The following is a 19538-nucleotide window of genomic DNA, read 5'->3' on the forward strand; positions in this document are numbered from 1 at the left end:
TTAAAATTGATGAACATTTTAATAGTTTTACAGATTGTCAGAAAATGGTATTTTTATTTTCGAATCAAGATATTATAAGACTATGTTCCAAAACCTGTACTTTTATTCTTAAAAGACGCCGAGAAGTTTTATATTGTAAATAATAATTGAATACTTTTGTTGTATAATTTTACCATTCAGGTTTAATATTTATTATATACATATACATATTGTTTTATGTATTTTATTTCGTTTGAAATAGGGGTTTTCCCGTTTGCTATTTGTAGTTAATATTTACAGATGGGAACTAGTATAACTAGTTCGGATACTGGTTTTGTAACAGTATGTACTATTTATAAGTTTGATGTTAGGTGCAGGAGGCACGAGGAAAGTTTTGGCGGTTTTTATGGGTGGGGTTTAAAGGTACTATATAAAGTTTGAGATTTAAATGTATTAGTATCGAAGGTGCTCGCAGTTACGTCGGATTGAAGTTGGTCACATAGGTATATGTGCAGTTGCTGCTATGTTTATTGTACGTACAGGCGTTGGAGGCATAAGCCGGGGGAAAAGAAACGATGCGAAAGAGGAACATGTTTTCACATGACGGAGTTGAGTATAATGTTGACTTTATTTACATTCTGAAATCATGCCTGGAACGAATTATTAAGTTAGAAGCGAAAATCAATATATTTGTGTTCTTGTTTTTTTTGTTTTTTTTTTTTAAAAAACCGTTTTAACACTAGGTTTATGATTTTAATTTTAAAATACTACAGAATTTGGTTATATATTTCCATTCAATACTGAACCATGTGAACCATGTTGAGTTCATTAATATGAAAAACAAATCAGCTTTTAAGCATGCAACTTTTATTTACAAGTTGATAGATGAAATGCTCACTAAATATTACAGTGTCCACCTTTTGTACAAATCTGATTACTGTTTCAGTACAAAGTTCAGGTAAAGAATTTGTAAGACTTGTACTAGATTTGAGACATGGAAACAACATATGTTTAAATCTTTTCGCAGTGAGATGATTTTGTCACGGAGAGTGATACGAGTTACAGATGAGTTTGAAGTGGTATGTATGAAATTTATTTTATTAGATCGCTGGGAGCGATGTGATTGGTTGCACAGTGTAGTGCACCATGGAATGTTGTCGCTGGGAGCGATGTGATTGGTTGCACAGTGTAGTGCACCATGGAATGTTGTCGCTGGGAGCGACGTGATTGGTTGCACAGTGTAGTGCACCATGGAATGTTGTCGCTGGGAGCGATGTGATTGGTTGCACAGTGTAGTGCACCATGGAATGTTGTCGCTGGGAGCGATGTGTTTGGTTGCACAATGCACCATGGGATGTTGTATAGTTTAATTAATATACAGAAAACAAAAGATTAAATATGAAGGCATTAACTTTTTGTACATTATTAAATATATGTATACAATTGATTTTAAGATGAGACTTGTAATAATCATCATGTGAACCAGGTTGAGTTCATTAATATGAAAAACAAATCAGCTTTTAAGCATGCAACTTTTATTTAAAAGTTGATAGATGAAATGCTCACTAAATATTACAGTGTCCACCTTTTGTATAAAATCTGATTACTGTTTCAGTACAAAGTTCAGGTAAAGAATTTGTAAGACTTGTACTAGATTCGAGACATGGAAACAACATATGTTTAAATCTTCTCGCAGTGAGATGATTTTGTCACGAAGAGTGATACGAGTTACAGATGAGTTTGAAATGGTATGTATGAAATTTATTTTATTAGATCGCTGGGAGCGATGTGATTGGTTGCACAGTGTAGTGCACCATGGAATGTTGTCGCTGGGAGCGATGTGATTGGTTGCACAGTGTAGTGCACCATGGAATGTTGTCGCTGGGAGCGACGTGATTGGTTGCACAGTGTAGTGCACCATGGAATGTTGTCGCTGGGAGCGACGTGATTGGTTGCACAGTGTAGTGCACCATGGAATGTTGTCGCTGGGAGCGATGTGATTGGTTGCACAATGCACCATGGGATGTTGTATAGTTAAATTAATATACAGAAAACAAAAGATTAAATATGAAGGCATTAACTTTTGTACATAATTAAATATATGTATACAATTGATTTGAAGATGAGATTTGTAATAATCATCAATTTTATATGTTTTTTCATTAAATACCACAGTTTTGATTTTATTTTATCAGCAGGTCGCATTTACTATAAAACGATCAGAGTTTTAGTACCATATTGGAGACCTTATGTATGTGCTAAATATTTCCCGGATGCCACAAATATGCAGGTGTAGGTATAAAAAGTAGTCCGTTTTTATGTGAGATAAATCGGACAGTACCAAGAGTTCAACGTGGAGAGATTTTAAAACGGTAAGCAGTAATATTTTACAGTCCGTACACATGGTACATAACATATTGAGTGGAAAACTTTTTTAATTTAAAATCGATAATAAAAATGTAACAAAGATAATAAGAAACCTTGTACAAAGTCAGAGCTTCAGACATAGCTGAAGACTTTGTTTTTTGTTGTTGATATAATAGATATATATATATATATATGTTTATATTTTTATTAATGTAACAATAGGATCACACAGTGTGATATGAAGTTGATGTATGTAGATCTGAGATGCATATATGTTTAGACTTTCATGAGCTATGTTGCGCAGTGTGACATAAAGGATCACAGTGTGATTAGAAGTTGATGTATGTAGATCTGAGATGCATATATGTTTACTTTCATGAGCTATGTTGCAGTGTGTAACAAAGAATCACATAGTATGATTAGAAGTTGATGTATATAGATATGAAATATGTATATATCTATAGAGTTTAATGGTTATCTGATTAAGATACAAGTACATGTATGTATGAAGTTTTGATTGTGTTCTTCTATTTACAGAATCAAGGAAAACAGTTTGAGAAATTATCCATCGATTCAAGATTTGCAAAACATTTGTCTGCATAACCATCTATTGCGGAAGCTTCCGGTTCAATATGTCGTATTTGACGTTCCGATTATTGATTTGAAACTGATATTGGTCCAGTTTAGTGGTTGAAGATTTATCTTCAATTAGCAATATCTCAAAAGACTTTTTATATCAGCATCTTATTCTGAACTGTTTCATTTCCTTTGTTTCGATGTTACTGCGAGCAACTAATCCTATATCTGTGTTTGTCTTGTTTATAGCCTATTGAATTAGAAATTAAATGCTTTAAATTCGGACGAGCAGGGCGAGGGAGAATTTAAATGTATTTTATTTCGTTTGAAATAGGGGTTTTCCCGTTTGCTATTTGTAGTTAATATTTACAGATGGGAACTAGTATAACTAGTTCGGATACTGGTTTTGTAACAGTATGTACTATTTATAAGTTTGATGTTAGGTGCAGGAGGCACGAGGAAAGTTTTGGCGGTTTTTATGGGTGGGGTTTAAAGGTACTATATAAAGTTTGAGATTTAAATGTATTAGTATCGAAGGTGCTCGCAGTTACGTCGGATTGAAGTTGGTCACATAGGTATATGTGCAGTTGCTGCTATGTTTATTGTACGTACAGGCGTTGGAGGCATAAGCCGGGGGAAAAGAAACGATGCGAAAGAGGAACAATGTTATATGTCATGTGTTTATATAATGTTTCGATTGAAGAAATATGTACAATTCAGTAAAATAAAATATTGTATCGCAAGAGAAAATAAGATGTTACTGCGAGCAACTAATCCTATATCTGTGTTTGTCTTGTTTATAGCCTATTGAATTAGAAATTAAATGCTTTAAATTCGGACGAGCAGGGCGAGGGAGAATTTAAAGTTGATTATCGTCTCTCATAAATCTGTATAGATTGGCTTATGTATACAAAATGGATCTTTTATAAATGTATTGTGTAATTTTATACATCAGGTGAGACGTAAATAAAATATTGTATTGAATTGATAGTCTTCCGTATGCAGCGTGACCTTTCCCGTAAAAATCCAGTGAACGCAATACGCAAGTGCGAATGGAAAAAAAAAATGATTAAATCGTTCACAGAAGACTAAGTTTATGATATATGTACGCATTGATTCAAGAATTGGATTAACATTATTTTTCACCGGTCACTCGTTTCATATGACTTTAAGGGTGTCTAATTTAAAATCCATAATTTGTCAAAAAGTAGTTCATATCATGCTATTTAAAAAAAAAAATTTAAAAAAATGGGTCACGGGCTCATTTTCACGCTGCAGGATTTGAAAAATAACAGGTTTTGTAAAGATTATTCCTGGAAAACCAATTTTCCGCCTTAAAACGAAAACTACTACATAGAATTTTGAGATAAAATATGAGGAGATAGCGCTTATACTATGCTTTCAGATAAGAAAAAGAAAAAATGGGGGGACGGGACTCGTTTTCTTGCTACATTATAAAATAGATGATTATCTAACACATTCTATTGTAAAAGTAACTTTATACGAATTATCTGCCCTTACATAATAGTTGTCTCTCCTTCTGTGACAAAGTCTAAAAAAAAATATGTAAACAAAAGAATTCTGTTTTTTTTTTGTAAAATGCAGCCATAAATATGATTAAGCATGTCATTTTCTATATTGAAATGAAAATTTTACACATAATTACCCACTACTGTCAAAATTTGCACACATTATTAAAGATCGATCTAGACCGATTGTTTTCTGGTATTTCAAAATTTAAGATGGAGGAAGACACCCTAGCTACCTTAATATAAATCCTGCAAATGGCCCTTATACTAAAAAATTGAAATAGCATAAACAAACATAGTTAATATGTATATAGTTTAGAAATATATTCACCCTTTTGACTTATTCCATTATTCTGTCTCTGTTTGGAAATATTCGAACAATGATCTTAAAGTCATATGAAACGAGTGAGTAGTGAAAAAAAATATTTATCCAATTCTTGAACCAATGCACGTATATATTATAAACTTAGTCCTCTGTGCACGATTTTATCATTATTTTCGCAAATATATCATATAATCGTCATTTTTTTTCTCTGTTTGTTATGATTTAACAAATATGGCTGCTCATTTAATGCCGTGTTTTGAAGCCGAGTTTTACCGATTGTCACCTTATAGTAAACAAATCACAAAAAGCATGGGTATTGAGCACGTGTTTAACATGTATAATCAGATATTTGATTATTTCAATGACAGACCCATGCGTATAGCGATCACCGGATTTTTACGAGGAGGGTTACGCTCGGGTCACTATGCATACGGAAAATAGGTCGGCGAATTGCTTCCTGGAAGCAAGCAATTAAAAATAAGTAAACTTCTAAATGTGGACAAATTAAAGAATTTTCCTCAGATAAAAAGTATATGTACATAAGTTGTATAGTGAAAACTATCCATTTAGTTATAAAAACATATGGATATTTTTTTTTAATTTGAGGTTTCTTGTGACTTTAAAATTATCATTTACTTCACAGTAAATATATTTGCTCACTTTCGTATTTTATCAATCGCAGTTACAAAACTAAAAGTGTACACGTCAAATTAATGTTTAAATTTAGAATAAAACTATATTTTATATTTATTTTACTACTATATAATATTTTTTTTTCATTTTGAAGATGGCTTCCACATTGAAGGAGATTATACTGAATCGTCGTCTGATGATTATGTCATCGACAATTTTACAGTTCAAAGAGAACAAGTTGGTACTTTCAACAGTACAAGCTCTCCAGATAGATACGTAGATGGGAATCACCAGGGCACTCAAGTAGCAGTTCATATGAATACAAGTGTAGTCGGAGAGAACAGAGGCCATGTGACTGCCAGAGATTCATTGATTAGATTGAAGCAGCACAAGTGGTCAATACTTACTTTTTTATGCGGTGTAATCCTGACCCTAGTGATAGTTCTTCCTGTGATGTTGTCAAAATCATCGTCTCCAGAAAAAGGTATACATATGTTCCTCTGTTTATTATAATTAACACTTGTGAACATTGAAATGATAACTTCATACTGTGGAATCATTGTTATCCTTTTGTTGATAGATTTTTTGTTTATTGAATATCATATGAATTCGGATTTCTGTTATTATTCGTTATTTCAGCATTAAATCGTCCGCTAGTTTTAAGTTATACTGCAGCTAGTTGTGTTTATTTCCTAAATATAGTAACACAGCTATATTGTGTGCAATGTCAATTTCATCATGGAACCTTTTTTCCACAGTCAGGGGTTCATTAAGGGATAAAAATAAGTTTGAAATTTGTAATACAATTTAAATAGCTATGAATTTATTTATTTAAGTGACAAAATATATAAAAGTATAAAAACAATATTATGTCAATGTCAGAAAAATATTGACTTTTTTGTACTCGGCGCAAAACTGTGGAAGAGCTCGGTAGAACATCGCCCTTCCCCAGTTTCTAAGCCTCATACAAAATAGTTGATATTTTTTTGACATTGACCTAATATTGTATATGTGGACTTTAATTTATTCATGCCTCAACGTTTAAACGCAATTGATTTGATTTTCAAGAAGTTGAAAACTTCTGGACTGCTTCGTTGATAATAGTTTGGAATCGTGCATCTCATTGGACAGCAGCTGATGCACGGTAACGACCATCGTATCTACTTTATATCAAATATGTTTAGTAAACACTATGTTAGAGTCAGCGTTTAACAAACTTACTTTGGTTAGATTGCTGGTGTTCCTATATTTCCTCTTATAGTTGATGTGTTACCCTCTATTTTAGTTTGTAACCCGGATTTGTTTTCTCGCAATCGATTTATTACTTTTGAACACCGATATACTACTGTTGCCTTTATTTATTGGTTGGTCATTGAATAAAAACATTATACAGTGTTTTAATGCTTTTTTATTAAAAAAAAATACAAACTATCAATTAGTGTTAAAGTTATAAGTGAATTTAAGTCAAATCTTGTACAAATTGTAATTTGCATATGCACTTTTTTGTGCTTTATTGGTCTATGTTGAAGGCTTTATATTAAACATAAATGACTAATAAACTCATCTTAGATACCGAGATCGAAATTTTGTATTTGCGCCAGACGCGCGTTTCGTCTACAAAAAGACCCACCAGTGACTCTCGAATCATCGAATCAAAAAAAGTTAAAGAGAGCAAATAAAGGACGAAATTGAAGAGCATTGGATCCAAAATTCCTAAACGTTTTGCAAAATACAACTAAGGTAACTATGACTTGGAGAGAAAAGCCTCCATATTAAAAGTCGTAGTTTTGTGAACAGTTTATTTATAATCAAGACCATATCAATGATAATTGTTGTCAACAGAGACGTGTGAACTACTTTGTAGGTGATAGCCTCGAAGAAAAAAACTCCACCAGCAGTGGCATCGACCCAGTGGTTATAAATAAACTCATCATAGATACCAAGATTGAAGTTTTTATTTGCGCTAGACGCGCGTTTCGTCTTCAAAAGACTCTTCAGTGACGATCGAATCGAAAAAAATTTCAAAGGCAAAATTAAGTATGAAGTTGAAGAGCATTGAGGACAAAAAATTCCTAAACTTTTTGTCAAATACAGCTCAGGTAACTATTCCTTCGGTAGAAAAGATATCAAAAATTCAAAGTTTTGTAAACAGTTTAGTTATTATTCAGACTATATGGGTGATAATTTATCATAGAAGTGCTAACTATTGGGCTGGTGAAACCCCCCGAGGAAAATAAACTCCACCAGTAGTGGAATCGACCCAGTGGTTGTTAATAAACTCATTATAGATACCAAGATTGAAACTTTGAATTTGCGCCAGACTCACGTTTCGTCTACAAAAGACTTATCCGTGACGCCCGAATAGAAAAAAAGTTAAAACGGCAAAATAAAATACGAAATTGAAAAAAACTTTATCAAAGTCATGCATCAAAAGTGTTGTAAAGCACCGCAACTGTGAGTTTGTTTGAGTCAAGAACGAATACGTGTTTTGTATATTAAGAAGTTAATTAAAATTATTTAAAAATTGTTTCAGTTATTTCTATAATAGATAAAGGCAACAGTAGTATACCGCTGTTCAAAACTCCATGGACAAAAAACAAAATTGGGGTAACAAACTAAAACTGAGGGAAACGCATTAAATATAAGAGGAGAACAACGACACAACATTAAAATGTAACACACACAGAAACGGACTAAGCATTAGACAAAATCCTATGAGAATAACAAATATAACATCAAAACCCAATACATGAATGTGGGATAGAAAAGTACCGTGAAACGTCTTATAGTAATGTGAATTTACACTCAAACATAAGAGAAAACAAACGACACAACGGAAACACAACGTTAAAATGTAACACAAACAGAAACGAACTATAATATAACAATGGCCATATTCCTGACTTGGTACAGGACATTTTAATAGGAAAATATGGTGGGTCGAACCTGGTTTTGTGGCATGCCAAACCTCCCTCTTTTATGGCCATGTGAAATATATCATTAAAATGACAACACAACATTACAGGACTACAATATAAATAAATAGGAGAACACAATTGACAAAGAAACACACGAATAATAGCTAACAATAGGCAAACAGTTTAAAATTTTAATACGCTAGAAGTGCATTTTTTCCACACAAGACTTACTAGTGACGCCCAGATACAAAAGTTTGAAAGCCGAAACAAGTACAAAGTTGAACAGCATTGAGGACCAAAAGTTCAAAAAAGTTGTGCCAAAAACGGCCAGGGTTTTCTGTTAGGTACCAGAACATCCCTATTATTTAGAATAATTTATACTTTTGCAACAGTAAATTTTATAAAATGACTAGTATACAAAAGATATATGATAAAACTGAAGTATTAACTAATTACAGGAAACAACCAAAATACATAACATAACCCGACCAAATGCATCACAAAAAAATAGACACATCCGAATAAGTTAAAACCTCAACACCAAGTGACATCATATTTGAAATTGTAAAAAATGACAAAAAAATGACGTCACATTTGAATTTGTAAAACAGATCATCAAAAAATGAAAAATGACGTCACATTTGAATGAATAAGATAGAATTAGGATTGATTTAAGATTATATTTGAACTCAATACTAATATTACATTTAATAACAATGCACATTTCAATACTTATTAATAGCAAACTAAGGTAGCAATTAACTATATTATATAGCTACATGTATGTCCGGTTTGTTTTGAATCTAACTTCAAACGGAAAACATCGTACAGATTACAATGAACAAAATGAAATCTAATAAATGAAGACGGTGATTATTTTTCTTTACCATAACACATGAATATAATAGGAAAGACGTCAACACATTTGACAAAATCCGATGAGAATAACAAATATAACATTAAACACTTAAACTAAATACATGAATTTGTGATAGATAAGTACCGTAACACGTCTTATAGTAATGCGAATTCACACTCAGCAAAACAGTCACAATCGGGAATAAATCACGTTTGGTAATTAAAAGATTAGACGACGAAATGACAAGCCACAAACTACCATGTGGTAAAAATGTCCTTAGCTAGTTTGGTCAAAGACACATCGTATGGATCCACCAATTCGTGATGTTGTCCATAAAATTTACGGAGTGTCAATCTTAATCAGTCCTACTCATAACTATGTTGGAGCAGTTTCTGCGTAAGGAGCACACTCCTGTATATGAAGTCCGTATAGTGTGAACAAGCACGATAATAACGTATCAATTGTGATATGTAAACACCATACGAAGGGGCAGAGGGTATGTTCCTGCTGAGAAATTGGAAATTGATAATTGGGAAGTTGAAATCGTCCCGTTTATCATAGATTTTCGTGTGAAGTCGTCCATCTGCGTCAATATTGAGGAAGGGATCAAGGCATGGAGATCATTCCTAGGTTTTAATTGGGATATTTATCATAAAAAAATGTCAGCTGTTAGTACAAAATTTTAACATTTGAATCCTGATCCTGCTCTTATGCATGATAGAGATTATCATCAGCATTTAATCCATAAAATTATTTTCGAGACAACCATCTCGGTAGTTTTTTTAAACCTTTCCAATTTTTGACATTACTCTTTACATGTGTGTGATGTTCTGTTAATGACAATTTTAAATTAGAATGTATAATGTCCGATATTAATTCCTCTTTTTGTATATAATAATTACATTTTGATTATTTAAAAAGAACACATGCAATTGCTTGGGAAGTAACACAACTTAATAATTACTCGTAGCTTTAATACGGAAACATTACTACCTGCGAGCTTTTACCCTTTTATATATCAATTCATATTATGTACTTAGTATTTGTGTTCTGTTTTGTTCAGGCAGCCTTTACAATTTTACTTTGAAGTTTGATAGGAAATCGACACATTCATCGGTATATCTTTCTCCAGACAATACAATATGAAGAAATGTGTATACCATAGAAACACCGGACGCAGTACATCATTCGGAACAATTACAGTCTTACAGGGGAACAATAGGTGATAGGTGCTTCACATCAACAGACAAAGTATATTTCGAGATTAAGTATACGTTTATGCTTCATTCCGACATGCCAGATAAACAAGCACTTGTTGCTGAAGTAGGCTTGATCAGTAAAAGCAATGCGGACAATTTTTTTTATGTAGCAGGAAGTGACGGATGGTCATTTCATATACATAATTGCTTCTCGTCTTACCTATGCATCAAAGCTCAGCATAATAAACAGCAGATTTTTGAAACTATCAAAATCGTTAGTCTCTCTAACACATCAATCACTTCCAATGCTGGAAGTCTAGGATTTTTTGTCAATATGAAGCGTCAAGAGTTTTCCATCATTGACAAAGAAACAATGCAAATTTTGCACACATTTAAAGGAGTTAGTTCCCCTGAAGATATCTGTCCAGCATTTGCTGTGTATAATCCAGGAGTATTTAAAGTAATGTTAGAAATATCATATGCATACGATTTGAAAACTCTGCCTGTTTTTAATGTTGTTGCTTAGTGAGGGTTTTATATTTTTAAATATTTTTTTAATTAAACAAGTAACAAAAGTTGTATGTGTTATAACAATAAAACATAAATGCTGTAACAATATCTCCTGAGCATCATTTATATGTAGAGATGCCTGTTTGAAAATGCTGAGATGATTTGTAACGTTATGTTACCGTTTTTAATAATAAAAAAAAACGTTATAAAGAACAGTGTTTTATGTTACATGTACCATATGCTTTAATCATTTTCGTAACAAACATTTTCAGTATACTGAGAAATATAGGTACCGGAAACGAAACGAAAAAAAAGTAATAAAAATACAAAAGTGACAATGATATCTTAACTCGATTGGAAATTTTAATTATGAATTTATCATCTTATTCATTCTTGTTTGGCTGCGGCGATAATGGTTGTCCATTTGGTTTGTAAAAGGCAAAAGGTATCAAAGGAACACACATACTAATAAGTCGAAAATTAACTGACAATGCCATGAATAAAAAAGAAACGTACAACAGTACACCAACACAGATTTGAAAGACTGAGCAACACGAACACCACAAAAAAGAATCTTTTTTGTATAAAGAAGTTAATGTTTTTCAAATAATTAAGCATACAGCATCTCAGAAGAGACATTTATTGTCAAAATGCGAGTCTAGTACGAAAAAGAAATCACCAAAATACTGAACTCCATGGAAAAATTCAAAACGGAAAGTCCCTTATCAATTGGCTAAATCAGAAGCTCAAACACATGAAACGAAAGGACAACTGTCATATACCTGACTTGGTATAACAAATTGGTATCATTTATGTTATTAACTGAACATTTTATAAAATACATGCTTTCATTGCAGTAATATTTCACATCCTGTTTAACGTGGTTTTAATTCATAATGCAAGTAATTCTATCAATTGTCTATTTTCCTATTTGCTTCATTATTGTTTTTAAACTATACAATGTTTGTTGGTCAATTTACTATCCAAGCATACTGGACTGTGTGCTTGCTTTGATCATTAACGGAGAATCCTTTTATACCTTTTTAACATATTCTATGGAATTGGAAAGTTGAAATAGTCAGGTTTATCATACATTGATCCTTGTTCCGAATCGTTCGTTTGAAGAAAAAAAAACCAAGTATGAGGCAGATCGTATTTTTTCAGTGTTATCCTAATGTACAGTTTACTTGGATATATGAGATGTATGCACTAATTGAATAATGGTTAATATGGGTCAACTTTTTTTAATTAATTCTCCATAGGCGACAATGGTAACGTTTTCCTCCATTGCTCAGTCCATATCGTTTACTTGAAAATGTATGATGGCTCATATCGAAGCTGATACATTTATACATGTCTGGTTAAATTTTCGGAGTGGCAAGTGAGATTACTTTTTTCGCAAATTGCTGGACCCCGGAAGATGGTGAAAAATGTCACTCTCCACATGAAATAATCCCAAAATTTTGATCATAAAACTCAATAAAAAAATTGTCCTTTCTAATAATTTATTTCAGGTCAAATCTACATATTTCTTTTCTCATCACATCAGCTCTATACAACAGTTCTTATTGTTCATTTATGTCCATTTTTAAAATCACAGCATCCACAATTGTATGGCGGACTAAAATTGTTTTTTAATTACGTCATCTGAGTTCCTCATCTCAAGGTCTATTAGGGATCCTGACCCATATTAGATCAGCAAATGTCAGATTCCACATGTATTGCAGTATGAATTCCTTCGGTACACCTTTTCGAACAATTCTGTGAAGTTTTTTTCCGCATTTGAAATAAAATAAGTTAATTTTTAGTATTTTTAAGTAAGCATGCTTATTACTGTTCCTTATATCTTTTAATAGAAAAAAAGCACAAAATCCATATGTTATCAATTCACAATTTAGACATTGATTAAGACTCTTCATAGCTTACAGTGCCATTCAACAAACCTTCATTACCTAACTGACTTTATAAAAATCATCATGTTTAGATGATGAATCATGAAAATATTGTGTTTTTACTGTAAATAAGGTAGATTTAAGGATTTTTTCACTCAGAAAATAATGTTTTTGATATTTCTTTCTTTCATAGAAGGAATAGAACATTTTTATTTTTTATAACTGTTAAGATCATTCACAGACAATTCTAAAACCGGTTTTAGTTTTAAAATCCATCAAGTAATAACCATTTTAGAGTTCTTTTTGTGTGAGTGTTCAAATAGGGAAAAATGGTGCTTTTCTTTGGTGAAGATAACATTGTGACGTCATCGCTTTTGTGACGTCATGACTTTATGATGTCAAAATTTAGAATTGTACAAACATAACAGAGTGTGTATTTATTCAATAATGAAAGGGAAAAGGAAAAGAAACCAATACAAGGTTGGTAACCAAGCCCATCTATTGCGTTTTGTATCCCTAACAACAGATCAAGATTGTGGCGTTAATAATGGTGTTGCTCCATCTACACCATCATCTACACAGGTTTTAAAAAATTTATCTATGCAAGTTTCACCTGCACCACCTAAACTTAAATTTTCTAATTCCACTACAGATTTGACACCTAAAAACACCACAGAATCTGTCTGGTTACCCCGTCTTACAGAAAAGGAATTCTAGCTGTACTCAAAAGAGAGTTACGATAAAAAATCTTATGTAGCCCACCAAACTGAAAAATGTGCGACTACAGTCAAACTACTAAGACCGCATAAATTGTCAGATGATTATTTAGATGAATATCTAGAGGAGAAAAGTACTTAAAATAGAACAGTAGATAGATATCTTAATATTTTAATGATCAATAGTCTTATAATATGTCATTTAAATAAAAGTCAAAAGTGTGTTGTTCCACATTTTGAACTGGTACAAGAGACTCAATGGGGTCTTGGTTGGATTTGGAAATTGAAGTGTACCAAGTGTAAATTTATTTCAGAAAAATATAAACTATTTAGAGAAATTGACACAGGACGTGCTGGTCGCAAGAGTGCTACAATAAACTATGGATTTCAGACTGGTGTGATAAACTGTAATATTAGTAATGATAGCGCGCGACTACTTTTAACTAGTTCATGTATTCCTCCTATGTCAAAAGGAACAATGCAGAGAATAACAAATACTGTTTGTGACAAGGTTGTAAAACTTGCTGAAAATGAAACAGAACAAGTGGTTGAGAGTTTCAGAAAGAGAAATGAAACCTTAGGGTTAAATAAAAATAGTCCTATAAAATTGCAAATGGATGGTACCTATCAGAGTGTGAATATAAAACGTAGGCATAAAATGGGACAAAATGCATCACAAGTTATTGGTATTGCCTGTGAAAATGAAACTGACAATCATAATATCATTGGTTTTCACCTTGTAAACAAACTTTGCTGGGTTGGTGCATGGTTACGCGGTAAAGGTTATGACATTGAACGTCCTAATCATGAGTACTGCACATCAAATACAAATAGGCATGATCTTTTGAGTGAGAAGGATCTTTGGTATGAAATAGGTAAAAAAATTGCTAAACTTGATTTACTTGTGGACTATTGTACTACTGATGGGGATGCAAAAAGTGTACAAGGTTTACAAGAAGCAATGCAAGAAATATTTGACCCTTTATGGTCAGTAAATAGACTGGCAGATACTATACACCGGGGTCAAAGTCAGTTCCGTGAGGTATTGCGAGCAAAATTTAGTGTCGGTATGTTCCCTGGAGCTACAAAGGCCCAGAGGAATGATATTTAAATAGCTTTTGCCAATGATTTAAAATTACGTTCGCATGGTATAATGAAATGTTTATTTGCAAAATATAATGGTGACCGACAACAAATTTCAAAATGTTTGCCACGCATTGTTAAGTCTGTCGTGAATTGTTATAGTGGTAATTGTAGCGATACGTGTAGATGGAGCATAACACTATGTACATGTAATGGTGGTATAAAAACTAGTTGGTGGTACAAATCTATTAACCTTAGCAGTCATGGTTTACAAAATGGGTCTTTGAAACCAAATAAGACTGACAAATTATTAATAGAATCATTGTTAGAAATGAAACTGTCTCAGACCGCATTAAATCAGATGCAATTTTTCAGCAATACTAATAAGTGTGAATCCGTCAATAGGACAATTTCTACATACCTACCTAAGAATAAGAATTTTTCTCGCAGTGCCTTAGGTCGTGCATCTGCAGCAGTCTTGAAAGTCAATAATAAACGGGATGTTGCATTGGCTAAGACCCTAAAAGCTGTAGATTGTGGTCTAGGTAGAAAGTCTCGTGCTGTAGTGGCTCTGAAAAAAATACGTAAACGTGAAATATTTGATTGTGCATATCAAAAAAGTTTACGTGTCAAATTAAACAGGTTAAAAGCTCGCAAAAACAGGCTATTGATTTCTTGTTAAACAAGAGAGTGCGAAACAGGTTGATTAGTGGATATAAAAAACATCAGTTAGAACCAAAGCTATGTCAGAATTCAAGTCCGAAAGAATTCGTTCCACAGCCAGGTTGTAGTTCTTGGCCAGATTAACATTTATATTAAAAGGTTACACAATATGGTTTTCTTTCAGCTTTTCAGGAAGCATATTTAGTTATTTATTTATCTATTTATTTACAGAGAATACTAAACATCTTATAATATATTAAAACAAACACTTTTTCAGGAATATATGAGCATGATATGAGTTAGTTGTGTTTTTTCTAAATTTAAAAGTTTGTTTATTTTAAGTTTGTTATGAAAATGGGATAATGGTCCAAGACACTGAAATAAACTTTGTATCAGACAAAAAGACCACTTCATATCTTCCAATGCATGCATACATCCAACCACAGTACATACAATGACATGAAATAAAATTATAAACAAAATAAAACCATGTAAAATTAATATTACAACATTAGGTCATTCACAGTTTGCCTTTGTAACTCGATGTCATATTTGGATTTTTTTTCTTTCTGTTATTCTTTATTTTGTTTTTTGTTGTCCTATTTAATTAATGACTGTCATTCTTTGTTTATTGATTTGTCTCTATGTTTCACTTTCAATTAGTTCTCTACCGCATGTTTACTTCCTTTGATCAGCTGTTGATTGAATGACCCAGTTTTCTGACACATCAAGAGTTACTGTCCTTGCACTGTAAAAATTAGTAAACACTGTCGAAAAAAACCACATAAATGTTTGACTGAGCTTATAATCTTGCATAAACATGTTTGCTATGTTTGTTTCAGTGTCTTGGGGGTATGAGGGTGGGCTTTTTTCCCATTTTCGTTTTTTACTTGTGTTAAAAACTTGTATTTTCAGAGATTATTAATGTGGAGGTAAAATGTGCAAAGCATGTTTACTACAAAATAATAACAAACCAAAATTTCAGATTCAGCATGCAGTTAGTATAGTTTGTGCCATGCACAATATGTGTGGTGCATTGGTGTGAAGCTACACATATTTTTCTTTGATTGTTAATCTCCCGAGGTTCTAAAACAATATGGTCTGTATTCACACACAATGCATTATGACAAAGGTGTGAAGCATCTAAATCTTTTGCTAAATCAGTAGATTTCAATTGCAAAATTTTTGCTAAACGTGCAACATTCATTTAAGTACGTTTGGCATTTGGGTATGTAACATTGATCATCCCTAGAATATAATTATTTCTCCTCTGAGTGGCCCCAGTCCAAATAATGCATGCCCCATTTTCTGCCTCTTCACTGTTTATAAGTATAAAATTGGTATATTTTTGATAAAAATCTAAATTATTGGAAGCCATTTTGTATTCTTTTTAATCAAATAGCACTAACAGAGTGTAACTGACCTCGATTTCAGCAGCTCCCATCCGAAATTGTGATCATTGAACCATGAAACACTCCAACACCTTTGAAATAATAGTTCACAATTTGGGTCAACTTTTTTAATTAATTCTCCATATGCGACAATGGTAACGTTTTCCTCCATTGCTCAGTCCATATCGTTTACTTGAACATGTATGATGGCTCATATCGAAGCTGATACATTTATACATGTCTGGTTAAATTTTCGGGGTGGCAAGTGAGATTATTTTTTTCGCAAATTGCTGGACCCCGGAAGATGGTGAAAAATGTCACTCTCCACATGAAATAATCCCAAAATTTTGATCATAAAACTCAATAAAAAAATTGTCCTTTCTAATAATTTAATTCAGGTCAAATCTACATATTTCTTTTCTCATCACATCAGCTCTATAAAACAGTTCTTATTGTTCATTTATGTCCATTTTTAAAATCAAAGCATCCACAATTGTATGGCGGACTAATATTGTTTTTTAATTACGTCATCTGCGTTCCTCATCTCAAGGTCTATTCGGGATCCTGACCCATATGTAACATGACATTATCAATATATACAATGAAAATTATGAACGTGATTGTTTTTTTTTTTGTCTTAAGGAATGTTTAGTAATAATTATTCTTCTAATGAGTATCATACAAACAAGTCGGCTGTTGGATGTGTAGCACGATAGATGACATTCGGTATACTTCATAAAATGATCCTGAAAGAATAGCTAATGGTGACCGAGCATTCTGATTGGATCGTGGATGCTATTAATTGTCACTCTATTTCGAATTTCTGCAAAAAATCTGCTATACTTTGAAAAGGTAGACAAATCCCCCCAAAAATGGGTATAACAAAAACAGCTTCCTTAATAATACCGTTACAGATCAAATGCAGTACTTTGTAAGCAAACACAAAAGACCAAACAAAATCTGTAGGGGGAGGGCTGAAATCTTACAAAACATGTTTAACACCGCAGCATTTTTGCGCATTTCCCAAGTCATGTATATGTTTTGAGTTTGGTATGACGTCCATTTTGATTGAACTATTACACATTTTTATTAAGGGTCCAGCTGAGGCCCACTTTCGGATGCGAGATTTTCACGCTGCGTTGAAGACATGTTGTTTGCCTTCGGCTGTTATCTGTCATTGGTTGGGTTGTTGTCTCTTTGACATGTTCCCCATTTCCATTCTTAATTTCATTTTATTGTTTGGAGATATATGTTTATTTATTGTTATATAGTTGAACTTTGTACTTCTCACTTCTACGACAGCACCGTCTACCTTTGCGTAGACGCCTTATCCCCTCCTCTAACTATTGTTAATACAAACCATCTTTCGTGTCGCGAGTCGTTACTATCTTGTATATCAGTATATATACATGTATATAATATATACATTTTTCAACTTATAAATCTAATTTTAACACTGTTGTGTGTAATTTTCTGACTTAAATATTAACATTTATATAAGTACGTCTAAACAAGTGACAACTCTACAACATATCCATCTATTGGATGACGAGTGAAGGTGATACACAGCTGAACGCAATAATTATATTCGTTATCACTATTAATATCAGCACAAAAATGTTAAATCTGCAAATCCGGAAGCAAAGTTCGAATCCTGGCTACGGCTAGAGAAGAATAAACGTTTGCTCTCACAAAGTTGATTTAACATTGTTGTGATGATACATATATATTTTTGTGACTGTATCTTATGATCCTTAAGACATACAGCCTGTATTTATTAAACAGAGAAGTGATCGAATTGATGTTTCTTTACCGTCAAAATTAGCTACGTTATCGACAAACTTAATTGAGTAGTGACCGAACTATTGGTACTTTAACGTTAAAAAGATTGACAATGCTGACAAACTTTCATGTGTCGATAATCAAGTTTAATACCGATAATATTGAAAATAATTCTAATAATATGAAACAAAATATGTCCCTGCACCATTTCGATTAAGCGAAATGTAGTCATTTCTTCAAAGTCAGAACAGAAAAAAAAAGATTTATGGAAGGACGTCTTTGACGTGAAAAAGCCCGTCGGAATTTTGGTTTTTAAATATTTTTTTTCATGTAGAACGGTGTGAATTATTCAGCTTGAAACAAGAAAACTCTTCGATCAAACGAAGGAATCTCTGGTGTTAATTTACCAATTTTTGTCGAAATACACATACATTTCTGCTTAACCGCGTTAATTGGACAACTTAGTGCTAACACACATCTGCTAAGGCACGACACATTTGATTTTCAGGAGAGAAAACGGGGGGGGGGGGGTATATAGCTATATATCTCAGAATATTTTAATAACCGCTTCGCTGGTCAGATTTTTATGCCCCCACCTTTAGGCGACGGGGCATTTAGATTTACCCTTGTCTGTACGTCTGTACGTCCGGTCTATAAAGTTTTTGTCAAATATATATCGGCTTGTGTATGTCGGATTGGTTTGATATTTGGTCTGAAGCTTTATCAAGGTGAATTGTACCGTGTCTCCCCTTTTCAGGTCTGTAATTCGTCTACTACCTGTTTAGCGGGGGCATCTGTGTCTCATAGACACATTTTCTCTGTTTTCTATTACAGTTTATACAGGAAAATTTTGTTGACAATTTTTTTTTTCATATGACAAAATATTGAGGCAGCAGATTTTTTAAGTCAAAATCAGGGTCAGAATATTGTTTTCTAAAAACTACCAGGCCCCTTCCTCCATGAAAATTAAATGGTCCGTGGCAAAAATCAAAAATTCCCACATGTTCAACTTCAAAATTTGACCAGATTCTATTCTTAATTGTCGGATAATATAATAGGATAACATAGAAAATGTCTTGTATGGGAAGATTCTGTACTCATACTTCACGCGTAGTT

The 19538-nt window shown here is 32.8% G+C and overlaps 1 long non-coding RNA gene across 1 annotated transcript; it reads left to right on the plus strand.

The window, feature by feature from the left end:
• Window positions 1–222: 222 nt before the first annotated feature.
• LOC143062737 (uncharacterized) lies at window positions 223–3701 on the plus strand. The gene is made up of 2 exons (XR_012974831.1): window positions 223–1727; window positions 2175–3701. It is a non-coding gene; the product is annotated as an uncharacterized LOC143062737 (long non-coding RNA).
• The last annotated feature ends 15837 nt before the right edge of the window (window positions 3702–19538 follow it).

This window comes from Mytilus galloprovincialis, chromosome 2 (genome assembly GCF_965363235.1).
Source record: "Mytilus galloprovincialis chromosome 2, xbMytGall1.hap1.1, whole genome shotgun sequence".
In the NCBI taxonomy this organism is placed as follows: Eukaryota; Metazoa; Mollusca; class Bivalvia; order Mytilida; family Mytilidae; genus Mytilus; species Mytilus galloprovincialis.